Below are 13,633 nucleotides of genomic sequence, written 5' to 3' on the forward strand. Positions count from 1 at the left end.
TAACTGCATCAAGCCTGTGACCCATTGACATCACCAAACTTTTGCATTCTTCTTTTGTGATGCTGTTCCAGGCTTTCACCGCAGTCTCTTTCAGCTGTTGTTTGTTTTGGGGGGTTACTCCCTTCAGTCTCCTCTTCAGCAGGTAAAATGCATGCTCTATTGGGTTTAAGTCTGGAGACTGACTTGGCCAGTCTAAAACCTTCCACTTCTTGCCCCTGATGAACTCCTTTGTTGTTTTGGCAGTGTGTTTTGGGTCGTTATCTTGCTGCATGATGAAGAATCTCCCAATCAGTTTGGTTGCATCTTTCTTTAAATTAGCAGACAAAATGTTTCTGTAGACTTCTGAGTTCATTTTGCTGCTGCCATCATGTGTTACATCATCAATGAAGATGAAAGAGCCCGTCCCAGAAGAAGCCATGCAAGCCCAAGCCATGACATTACCTCCACCGTGTTTCACAGATGAGCTTGTATGTTTGGGATCATGAGCAGATCCTTTCTTTCTCCAAACTTTCACCTTTCCATCACTTTGGAAAAAGTTAATCTTTGTCTCATCAGTCCATAAAACTTTTTCCCAGAATTTTTGAGGCTCATCTCTGTACCTTTTGGCAAATTCCAGCCTGGCCTTCCTATTCTTCTTGCTAATGAGTGGTTTGCATCTTCTGGTGTAGCCTCTGTACTTTTGTTCATGAAGTCTTCTGCGAACAGTAGATTGTGATACCTTCACTCCTGCCCTCTGGAGGTTGTTGCTGATGTCACTAACAGTTGTTTTAGGGTCTTTCTTGACAGCTCTCAATATGTTTCTGTCATCAACTGCTGATGTCTTCCTTGGTCTACCTGTTCGACGTCTGTTGCTTAGTACACCAGTGGTTTCTTTCTTCTTCAGGACATTCCAAATGGTTGTACTGGCTATGGCCAATGTTTGTGCAATGGCTCTGATTGATTGTCCATCTTCTCTCAGATTCACAATTGCTTCTTTTTCACCCATAGACAGCTCTCTGGTTTTCATGTTGGTTCCACCTCTAAATGCAGTCTGCACAGGCAAAACCTATCGTACCCAATCTGAAACTGAGCTCAGACATTCAGTGCTATTTATTGTTTGAATAATCAATGTAATTGGGAGACACCTGGGCAACAAAACACACCTGTCAGTCACATGTTCCAATACTTTTGCTCTCATGAAAAATGGGTGGGTTCAAACAAAAGGTGCTATCTTCTAAGTTGTGTATCAGATCCAGATGTAAATACCTGGAAATAAAAGCTGAAATGTTGATCTCTTGTCCCATATTCATCTTTTGATGTCAAACCCAAATATTTTCAGTCTACAACAAAAATAAAGGAATTGGCCTCACTGTTCCAATACTTTTGGAGGGCACTGTATGTTCAGTACTTCCCAAACACTAGAACTGACCTGAAGATTTAATTTATCCATGCTTTCCTGAGAGTCAGACTCCATTGACAGAAACATATTTTACCTTGTTGAACACGGGAGCTGTTGGTCTACCGCTGCTTTGATCGATAGTTCATTATTGTGTGACGTTGGTGTTTTAGAGGGTTCGTTCGGATCCAGCAAAGTCACACAATGACATAAACTAACCAACCAAAGCATCAGTGGACCGGTACCCTCCCTATGACTTCAGTTTATCAAGAACTTTCTGTTTTTGGATTCTTCATCACAAAATCAACGTAACACAGGGTGAGTAACTGATATACAAATGGTCATTTGGGGTTGAAGTATTCCTTTCCAAGATTTAAGTCTTGACTTCATTTTCCCATGCAAACCCAATATTGGCAAAACTATTAGCTACCTCATTAGTGAAACAGTGTTTTGTGTATCCGCACTGACCCTTTCTGACCTCTGAGCTTAATCATTAATGGGACAAAAAACACACTCTGCAGAGTTAAATAACCAAGACTCAACAGTTATCTAAGTTGCTCATGTGGATGCAAGAAAGAAGCAAAAAGCTTCAAGGCCCATCCCTCCGTTAATACATTTCTGTGTCATCACTTGCAAGAGCCACAGATGTGTCCCTGGACTGTGGCATTGGAGCTACTTGTAATTATTACAATGCAAACTTCAGCACTGTGGTGCAGCTGCAGCTCTACTGCTTTAGCCACAGGAAAATAGAAAAGTCTGGCATCAATCAGTGGTTTGGATTCCTATTTGTTACAATTCATTGCAGGCGACTTAATTTAGATATCCAACATGTTAGATAAAGGCCCGTCTTTCTGAGGCTACCAAGTGACCCACAAAAAAAAAAACCAAACACATGCTGTTATTTAAACTGGGACAAACATGACACTCACTCACTCTGAACAGACGTTACTGACCAACCAATGAGTTCAAATAGGAACAGTGTGCAAACACACACATACATACACAGTGCCGTAATTTAGATGGGACATAGAGCCTAAAATGAACAAGATGACAGATGAGCACGAGGTGTAGCCATGGACACTGGTCAACAACTGACTCATGTCAACAATAACAGGTGCGTCTACATGGGCAAACACACTGAGACACACACACACAAACTGAGAAATACCCATGTAAAAGGAGAGAGCTTATCACAGGGTACTGATCATGACAGGACACACATACACACACTAAGCCCAGTTAAGCACAGACAGAGCTGCTCCATAGTGACCCATGCTCCTACAGGCAAAGAGTGCCATTAGGGTCAAGTGGCAGACGAACACAGACACACAAATGTAACGACAAAAACACAGACACACACACGCACAATTTCTCTTCTATACTTAAGGGGACATCACTGACTAAATGCAGTAGTACCTTGCAGCTGATCCAAACATAAAACTACGTGCCTTACCCAAACCCTTCAAGTGTGTTCAAACCTGATTGTCCACTGGTATCAGACACTTAAATTAAATGCTTTTTAAGATCATTTTTTTTACTAAATTTAAAATTGATTTTGATTAAAAAAAAAAAAACAAAAAACAAAAAAAACTCTTTTACTTAGTCAAGCGTTGCAGGTAATTATAAAGGTAAGTAGTATATATGTAGTCCAGTGCAGAGGTAGGTTTTAAGTAGGTATATGGATATTAGAGTGAGTGAGGTTGATCTACATTTTGCCACCAGGTCGGTGCAAGTACCAAGTAAAAAGACAGTATTATGTTCAGTAGCTTGACTCATTTTGATAAATAAGTACATAAATAAATAAATAAATAAATAAACTTAGGACAATTTAATGACTTTTGAGGCCTAATATATATATAATTGAATTTAAGACATTTTAAGATTTTCTAAGTATGCGAAAAGACCATGGTTCAAACTAAACTGTCAATCAATCTATTTATCAATCGAAAGAAAAAAAATCAGCAACTATTTTGAAAATCAATTGACCATTTCAGTCATTTTTTAAGCAAACCTGCCCAACATTTACTGGTTCCAGATTTGCTGCTTTTGTCATATATGAGAGTAAATTTTGTCCCTGTGGGTTTTGGACTGTTGGTCACACAAGACATCTGAAGACATCACCTTGGACTCAGAGCAAATGGCATTTCATTACTTTTTATTTTACATTTCACGATGAGTCAAGAGGGCAGACTAATCAATAATAAAAACGATCATTAGTTGCAGTAAATGTGACAAAAGGTGCTGTGTTTTAGTTCCAGTATCAATGACAAAGTGTGCCGAATTGTCAAAATGGCTCATGTGATTGGCTTCTTCGTATCATAGCAACGCTGACTGAGACTCATGGGTATTTGACGCCATTTCCAAGACAAAACTGAAGGAAAAAAAACTGTTTCTCAGAAACAAAGTTGAAAAAATTGCCAATATAACTGATGGCCATAACTTAAACCTAAAGTGTAGTATTCTAATGCGATCTAGGTGATGTTTGTGTTTCTATGTTGAGGAAAGATGAGGATTTAAATGGGAATTTGGAGTGGTAAAAATAGAGCCTCCCATGTAACAACTCTGTTGGCCTTCACAAAGATAGAAGTACAGGAACAAACTGGTTTATGAAGGCCCAAAGAAAGACACACACTCCCTCTTCTCAGAGAGATCTGACACTAAAAATCTGACAAATCCAAACAGGCTCGCACTCATCAATAACAGCCTTGACTCTCAGAGAATAACTTACGAGCACACACGTCTTGAGAAAGACGCTAAATCATTAAAAGTTTAGATATTCTCCGCAGGATGAGGCCCTGAAGGGAGTGTATCAGCAGTATGGGGAATTTTCTACAACATCGGCTTGGTACAATCATTCCATTAAAGGACAAAAAAGGCAACCGTATGGTCAGTCATTTACCTCACTACAGCTAACAGCCCACACACAGCTTTGAAGTGTAACACTCATCTGTGTATACGCACCCTGTAGAACTAAACACCCTTATTTATTTTAGTGTTATACCAAAAGAACAGCACACACTACAAGAACTCACAACTGCTGCTACTTATAATACTTGAAATACTACTTTGTCTGCTTTCCAAGGAAAGGCTTACTGATCATACGTTTCACTTTCATCTGCTAATGCTGAAAACAAATGATCAAATGACCTGTCAACAGAAATATGAAGACGCATAGTTTTGATTTAACATTTAAGATGGAAAGGAAACACAAACTTTCATAATGAAAAGACAGCAAAAGTGAGGTCCCCACTTGGTTAGATTACCTCGAGCTACTGAAGCATCATATTAACTCCAAATAACCTACATTATTTTAATAAAATATAGTCAGTGGATGCCCTGTTGTCAACATGAGCAGTTACTGATCATAAAAATGACCTGACAATGTAAAAATGCCTATGGAGAACATACACTACGTTGTCATTTTATGTGGTCCACCTGTACAATATAAAGCACTCAATAATAACAATACAACAGTGCTGCAACAAATCCTCTTTATGAGGATGATTCAGTTTTCATTGAGTGTCACAGTGGAGCTGGTTTCCCCCTACAGGTGGTGTTGTATTAAACTGCCTCATATTGTGGTGTTTTTACTGTAATAAACAACAAACCAAATGTCACAGTTAGGGACAGTTTGTCAGGAACATGAACCGAGTCTGTGACCTTTCACTTGTGAGACCGTTCCCCTGACAACTGAGCCACCCTGCTGCTGTGATAACAGCTTACATCCCTTTATTCAACTTTCCCTTCATTGCTTACGGTTTGAGGATATGGACAAGAGAAAGAGAGCCAATTAGACAGATCTATGCTTCAAACTCCATTGTTAAATAGGTTTTTACATTTAAAATGATAAATGTGAGCAGGTTAAATGCTGAAAGTCAGACAGCTATCCCGGTCTTATCCTTTATCCCCTATACACTGAACAAAAATAGAAATGCAACACTTATGTTACCTGTCAACTGAATGTTAATTTTACCACCATCTCCAATGTCATTTCCTAGAATTTGGCAGTACATCCAACCGGTCTAGTGAGCCAGCCAAGGACTTTCATAACTGGTTTCTTCACCTGCAAGATCATATGAAACCAGCTACTGATAAGTATCCCGGAGACAGTTTCAAACAGTTGTGCAGAAAAATCAGAAGTTGTGCAAACTAGGGCTGTGCCCAACTCAGTCAAACGAATCAGTTTTGGCCTTCTACTACGAATATTCTAGGGCTGCCCCCAACTACGAATTTTCCTAGCCGGCCAAAAGTCATCATATATTTTGGGTGGGGCAACACGATTGTTTAAGTTCATGGTCTGAGAATAGAGTTAGTAGAGTTTCATGTTTTTTTTCTGCAACTAAGCAACCAATGAAATCTTGCCTACTAATGACCTTTCTGGTCAACTAACATTTGGTTGACTATTACGGGGCAGCCCTAGAATATTCAACGATTCTTTTTTTCCATAGAAAGTTTTTAAGTTTGAACAGGGCTCAGCGGGATGTCCAGTGTGACAGCGGCATTCATAAATATACTAAACAAGCGAATGGCGCTAACAGCTGATCGGAAATGTGCAGCAACATTTTTGCACACTAAATATCACACAAAAGCCAGTGACTGTGTCGCATTAAGTATCTATGAGCTGTAAATTCACCACTTCCAAGCAGAAGAGAGAAGATAATGTTATCTACAAGCCTTACAGTGGAAAGTTTCTCCTTCTCTGTGCTGCTGCATCACATCCACAGCTGTCTGTACCAAAGAGAAGCAAGAAAGTCAAGAGCACTCACTCCACAGCAAAATCTGGGGACCACTACGTCCTAAAAGGAACACTGCACAGCACATTGACTAGCAAAAAAACACCCGGACTGCCTGACTTGAAGCAATCTCAGTTGACTGAGGGATCTCCCACTGATGATTTGAATCTCCCAGGTCCTGGATTGGTGTGATTACACATGGTCTGTGGTTATGAGGTTGGTTGGATGTACTGCCAAATTCTCGGAAGACACTGAAGGCAGTTTAAGGAAGCTGAATGAACATTCAATTCATAAACACATGATGAACATTCCTGCAGTCCACATGCCAGTAGCACACTCCCTTAAAAACTTACTTAAATCAAACTACAAGGCAGACTTTAATAATAATGCTGTTAAATCAATATCTTCATATGCCACACCTGTCAGGTGGATGGATTATGAATAATGAAGGTAAAGTGCTCACACTGACACGGATTTTAACAAATCTGTAAACATAATTTGAGTAACTAAGCCTTGTGTTTGCATGAAGAGGTCTTAGATCCTTTATTTAAACTAATAAAAACTGTGAGCAAAAACTAAAGTGTTGTGTTTATATTTTTATTCAGTGTTGTTTCACATCAACAACAAGAATCAGGGAATCAGGGAGTCATCTTTTCCCTGACTCCTCGCTTCTCTCGATGAAAGAGGAGAACTATAAAGTGCTGACCATGTCCTGACACATTCTTTTCCCATCAAAGATTAAAAAGTTATAGTATGCTAACTAGGGTAGTATTAGTAGGTCACACACACAGCGATCCATCCACTCCCTACATGTTGTTTTAAAGAATTACTAAAACATGAGAAACAGAGGAGGTCAGAGTCTCACTTGCCCTACATTCCTTCCTCCCTTTCTGCTTCACTGATTTAAACGTTGGCCATAAGGACAGAGTGTAAAGCTGTTTCTAAATCTTAAACCTACACTCCCCGCTGTGATGTTTCAGTCCTCTGTGAATATCATCAGCGGAGGTCAGGCAGACCGCTCTGCTCAAAATCCATCATTCTCCCTCTTGCTGCTTTTCAAGGAGTTTAGGTCAAAGAGATGCTGGAGCTTCCATCCCTCCATCACCGTTGTAGGGTTCAGCGAGCTCGGGAAGCAGCGTGGGTCAGGGACACCCACACTGGTCTATCCTCCCTTTCTGTCCTCATCTACATTGTAGCTCTGAGACACATACACTTTCTGGTTTCTACTTAATGTTTGGATCTGATAACATTGATCTGATGAGAGTTTTAGATTTCCCCTAGTATTTTCACTGCTACATAAGATACAAAGTCTTGTTCTACACTTAAATGTTTGGTCTGATTGTAACCCTTGTGTACAAACTTTAGCTAAATAATTTATATTCCTTAACTGAAGACGCAGCTACAACCCCAAGGCAAATCTTTCATGTTATCTGCAACACAGGGCTGATGTGTTCTTCTTAGCTGTGTTCAGTGCTTAACATTTCAAAATGCTTTTCATTTGGTTTTACAAAAAATAACACAGCAAAATATCCCATTATCTTTAAAGATAATAATGGGATATTTTGCTATTTGATATTCGAAGGGTCTCATGCTTGGGTGCCAAAAAATGGCTCAGAAGCGCCCCCTATAAACTTTCTACGAAACATCCCCGAAGCTACTTTCACCTACATGTAGGAAACTTGGTCGGCGCATGTGATGTCCCAAGACGTACAAAAAAAGTCTCTTGGACCCGTGCTCTAAACCCGACAGGAAGCTGGCCATTTGAATTTACTGTGCCACTTTTGTGGATTTTTGGCCATTTCCAGGTGTCGTACTTTAACAAACTCCTCCTAGAAATTTAATCCGATCGACTTCAAAGTTGGTCTGTCCCATTGAAAGGCCTTAAAGATTAAAAGTTATTACAAGCCTGAGTTTTTATCAATCAGTGTGACCGTGGCAAGGCGTCAAACTTAAAAACAACCATTTAAAAAATCTGACTGATAGATCATCTGACACAAGCATCTGCAGAAATTTGTTTCAACACAAACTATTTTCTATCTTCTATTTTCCATCATTCTTGATTCACTTTAGTCTCTATTTTAACAAAATGGAATCATGTTATAACCTTTTTATACATCTGAAAAGCCATTGAAAATATCGTTGAATTTTTTCTAACTTTTCTAAGCTACTCAACTATATTGCTACAACTATTTGGAAGTGATGTGAGGTTTATGACAGCAAGCTAACTGTTGTCATCATGTGTTTACAATGACACGCTTTAAGCTTGAGGATTTCCCTTCATGATTTTGTAGGTCTGATGCTGATTGACAAGACTAAATAATTCTCCATCTTCCATTTAAAGTCAAACTAGGAATAATTAATTATTCAGGGAACGAACTTTGAAGTTATGTGAAAACTACATATTGTCCTCTACTTACTAGTTGCAACTTTTGTCCATTACACCGCAGGTCTGATTGACCAACCATGCGGTCAGGCTGTGCACACACAGGCTGTGCACACACAGTTCTTCCCCTCTCTTATACTAACAGATGAAATCTCGTCTGCCATTAACGTGCATAACTGTAAAGCAGGCCGCAGTAGCCACCCTCCTCCTTCCCTCCATCCCTCCATCACTCCTGTGCTGTTCTGAGCGCTCTGTTCCTGTACTCAGCCGCCCGCTGAGCTCGGTAGCAGGAACACAGTGAAGCAGTGATGAAAGGATGAAGGGAGGGATGAAAAGGAGAGTGCCACAGAGGCACCCCAGATCATCATTTCAGTATTAAACAGAAAATGTGACTCTAACAGGACCAAAATCAAACAAACTAACCCAGGCCCGGGTTCGAACGAGCCAGGAGTCAGCAAATGTAGAATTTTTTTCAGCATTGTGACCCAACACAAACTAGAAACAGTATGTGAACAGTGTTTTAATAGCTTAAACATACCACAAGTGCAAAGTATCCATTCCAGACAGTGTGATGTAAGCAAACTTTAACCTTCACACCAACACAATGACTCCACTACAAGTCTGGGTCCACACACACAGACACAGCCAGTCACTGCAGGTTTAAGATTTTCTAAGATCGACTGACCTTCACTAAAGAAAGCACACAATCAGACAACCCTTTAACAATGACAACAATAAACACAATTTACACTTTATGCAACATCTTTTTTTTCCTCTGCTCTGTCTGAGGATGTCTGAAAGACTGAACAAAAGTTTAAAAAAAAAAGAAAGAAAGCGAGAGCGTTTCATCGGCTAAGGTTGCGTCTGGCAGAAGTGCTTCACTGGATACCTGATCCAAGGGCAGATTAAAAGAACAAAGTCTTTGAATCAACACTGACAGCTGAGGCAGACAGAAAAGCCCCAGAATCAGACTATTAGAACATAATCTTCCTGCCACGGGTCGATCAGCCCGATACAGGATGTAACTTGGAGGCAAAGTGCCCGGTCAGCGTTACAAAACTCCCCCCAAAAAAGACTTGAAAGGCAACATTGAAAGCTGCACAGTTTGATACAGCGTGACCAAATCAGAGACAGTAATTTGAGGAAAACACACCGAAAGACTTTTAGAAGATGACATGGCCAAAGATCACAGATGATGTGTTTCCTTTGCAGCAGGAAAATTAAACTCAGCAAAAAGCTAAATGTTTTTCTCACAGATCGCTCAAAATCAAACAGAGGCTTCTATCTGCCATTTCACACACATATTCTACAGCCATACAGTCAGAAATCCATCGTTGACACAGCACCCACAGTAACATCGACTGACCAGAATGCACTGCAACTAGAAGACATGTTGGATATTGATTAAAGGGCATGACTCTCACTTTTTTCTCTGCTCCCCGGCCCTTCAGATCTCAGCATCAAACTCTCCTCCATATAACGAGCTATCACCCGTCTCTGGGGGTTTTGAAAAGACATTCTGAGAAATGGAAATCACTGAAGTACATAGAGGGAAAGTGGATACATCACAGAGAGAAAAGCCAGAGGAATTCTAAGCCAGCATTAAATCAAACCGAGGAGTTACACCAGTAATATTCACCTGATACACCTTTTCTTACAGCAGATATTGTGGCTTTTTCTAAACCAGGTAAAGCATAGCCTTAAGTAATAACATTAAGAATGGCTCGACACCATTTACAATAAGTGTCCCAGCATGCACAACACCAGGGCTGTGGACACACGCTTCTCAACTTCTGATTAGTCCTCTAACTCAGTTTTTGTTGAACTGGTACAAGTAAATGTTTTTAAGTCTCACGGGCAACTAACATGCACTTTTGTTCTGATAGCCTAAAAGCACACTTGCTCCGGTTTCAACTTCCTTTGTCACACCGTAAATTAATACTGCATAGTTAAGACCCTATGCCACTGGGTTGAAAATAGGCAAAACTACAGTTTAAATAACTTACATGGCTCACAGTGTTTACATGCTACGACTTTGTATTTTTTTAAAACAGAGTGGCATATGTGAAAAGAAAGTTGTATAAAGCCTTTTGTGGCTCCAGAGGGATGATGGGATGTTATTTGAGTCAGCATCAGTTGGGGCCATGGGTGTATAAAGAGACCTGGATACAGCATTCGAGGCGGGGACCCGTTCAGTCCTATGAAAGTAGCTCAGAAGCACATGAAGCCAGAAAAGTTTGCCTTACCCGTTTTAAAATTACCTGGATCTTCTGAATCATAGGGCCCAGAGAGAAAGTGCACGACAGACTTTCGAGAGCTGAGCAGCTAACTTCTGGTACAGTGCTCCGCTTACTTGAGTGTCAATAAATTATTTCTTAAGGGTCTTTGAGACTTTTGATATGTTATCAAAATGGGTGGATCAAATCTTGATAGTAAAAAGAGTCATATTACGGAGGTTGTGATGTTTAAAAAAATGTATCCAATGATTTACAGATGTCTCTTTTGCCAAAGTCTATGGGAAAAGTGTTTTTGGGCCCCATGGCATCACATGATGGACCTTGAAATTATAATTCCACTGTCTGGCCACTGAAAAAATTGGCTTTAAAGCTTGCCACACTTCCTGGGGGACTGGTTGGGCTGAAGACTGCACTTGTGGAGTTTGAAAGCAAAGATACCGGACCTTTGTAGCTCACTCCTCAGCTCTGCTTGAGGATACATTAGCCACTACTAGCATGACACACCTGAATCAGTGGGTCCACTACATTTCACTGCACACTGTCATTTCATACGTAACTGTGAGGGCCGGGGAAAGCTGTTTAAATGGAGTGTAGTCTGTCAGCCAGCAGCAGCAACCACGCAACTGTCAGCTGACAAAACACACAATGAAGGCCTACAGGGCAAAAGACACGGTTGCACTCCAAATTAACAAATAATTGCCTCCATTGACAGTAAAGTGCACTTTATTATTTATGTATGCCGGAGACACTTTCATCTGTTTTCTGTCTTATCAATTTCCCTCAACTTTTGTGTTTTTATGGTCCATGTGGTCGTGATGATATTAATGCTGCTCTCGCCACTGAAATTTAGCAGCAGATCCGTGGCATCTACAAGCTCTGATACCAATCTGATGGCGTGTAGACTTGGCGCACTGCAGGCGTATGCCGGCATACTAATGGTGCTGACCCAGTGACCAGAGTGTCAGTGGTGGAGTTGCATTGTAGGTGATGTAGGCGCCAAGTGTTGACAGAAGCCCCACACTGCCAGATTTTCGGCCAATGTTGGGGCGTTTCACCGGCAAGCTGCAAGCGTTAATACACACAGAGCCGGATTGGGGAGTTGATCGGAGGTTCCCAATTTTCTGCCTCGTAGGGTAGTCATATTGGCGGAACCCTTTTAGTTTAAACAGACCGAGGCGGCCTTCCACAACGGGAGGGGCTGTTGAAGACTTGTGGGAGGAGCTGTTGAGACGCCGCATGTGCGACCCACTGGCGGTGGATAAACAGGAAACAGCTGATAGCAGGAATTAGCGAGCAGCTAGTAGCAAGAGGGAAACGCAAACCTGACAGACACTGTAAAGATGAGCAACTGGGGAGACAAGGAATTGCACGCCCTCCTTGTCCTCGCAAACGAAGAGGCCATTAATCGTCAAGTGACGGGAACGGTGAAGAACAGGCCGACTTGCGAGAGAATCGGCGAAGGACTGACTAGCCATGGCTTCCCTCACATGTCACTGTTTACGTCACACGCTGAGCTACACGTTTTGTTACTTGCTCACGCCCCCCATTGCCCCGAAAAAGGCGCATTCTGTATAAACAAAAGTAGGCAAGCGGCATTTTTGCCGCACTCCCCGATTTTGTTTTTATACTGCCAATACTGAAAAAAGACTGATTGAGCTTTCCTGCAAATTTGCACAATTCCTGTCTGAAAAGGGCTTAAGACAAATATGTAGAAAAAAAGTTATCCGTGGTTTTGCTGCATCGTTTTTGCTCCTTTTCTAACTTATCTTTTACTAAAATATCCACCCTGAGTGAAACGCTGAATCAGTGACTTTACTTAGGTCTCATTCTGTCACTTCCCTCAGATCTTTGTGATCACAGCTGATTCAACCAGTGAGCATGAGTGTTGAAGGTGGTTGCCATAAATAAAGCGCTACATTGAGCTAGGAGCCACCCTGGGGCTCACTGTCTGCTCTTTAACCTCTGAACCCCTTCACCCTTGGGCTTGGTATGACTGTCCCTGGTGCATAGACTTTCCTAAATTAATCTGACAACTAGAAACTACTTTAGGGGTTCAACAACAAACTAATTTTGGCGATTATGGAAATCTAAACCACCTAACTTGACATTTAAGCCTCAATTTACATAACTCTTTACATAAGCCACTTCCATTTATGGTTTGTCCTTATAGACTAACTGGCTGTTAGGTAACACTGCCTCAAATTAGGCGCTCGTTGACTTCAGTGGGGCTGTTTAACCCCGCAGATGTGTCAGCTGTGTCGGCTGATGGTGTGCCCCGCTGGTTGCATCCCCACCACGGTCACGGCTTGTTCCGAGCAGGGCTTGTTATGGGAAAAAATAAAAAGAGAAAGCAGCGTGCTTGCTTGTTTCATAACACGGAAGGAGACTGCAATAGCAATGCAGACGGGAGGAAGCGGAGGTGCAGAAGTGCAGCGTGCTCCTCTATTGTCTGGAGCCTAATTGACGCCCCGCAAAATGCACACAGAGGGAGGAAAAATGGTTTAACAGAAAGAAAACGTGTTCAAGCGGACATTAAAGCCGGTGTGTGTGTCTCACCTTCCGTCCCCCGTTTGTGCCGTGAGTCCCTCCGAGAGAAAAGCTTTTATTTGTGAAATGGTAATGAGAGGCAGGGCAGGCTTGGCCGCTTCCACTCATTCATCAGTTTCTTGCTAAAAGAGGGGGGTCGGTCCTGATGGTCCCTGCATGCGCTCTGCACAAAAAAGCCATTACGAAAGTTCCGGAAGTGCACGAGCATCCAAACTGTTGGGGGTTACTAAAGGCACAAAAGCTCCACAGCCCACATGACAACAGTGACACGCTGCAAGTTGTGTGTTTAATAACTGACGGTGCTTTTTAATTAAATAAAATTTATCTATATTTATTTTTACGATAATAATTATTATTC

The 13,633-nt window shown here is 41.3% G+C and overlaps 1 protein-coding gene across 1 annotated transcript in view; it reads right to left on the minus strand.

The window, feature by feature from the left end:
* LOC117258922 (helicase ARIP4-like) overlaps positions 1–13,421 on the minus strand; it is a 99,185-nt gene extending 85,764 nt beyond the window's left edge. Inside the window, exon 1 of the mRNA XM_033630165.2 lies at positions 13,285–13,421. The gene's annotated coding sequence lies outside the window, so the exon portion shown is untranslated. The remainder of the gene's footprint in view (positions 1–13,284) is intronic.
* Positions 13,422–13,633: the final 212 nt, after the last annotated feature.

The sequence above is a fragment of the Epinephelus lanceolatus genome, chromosome 8, assembly GCF_041903045.1.
Source record: "Epinephelus lanceolatus isolate andai-2023 chromosome 8, ASM4190304v1, whole genome shotgun sequence".
Taxonomy (NCBI): domain Eukaryota; kingdom Metazoa; phylum Chordata; class Actinopteri; order Perciformes; family Serranidae; genus Epinephelus; species Epinephelus lanceolatus.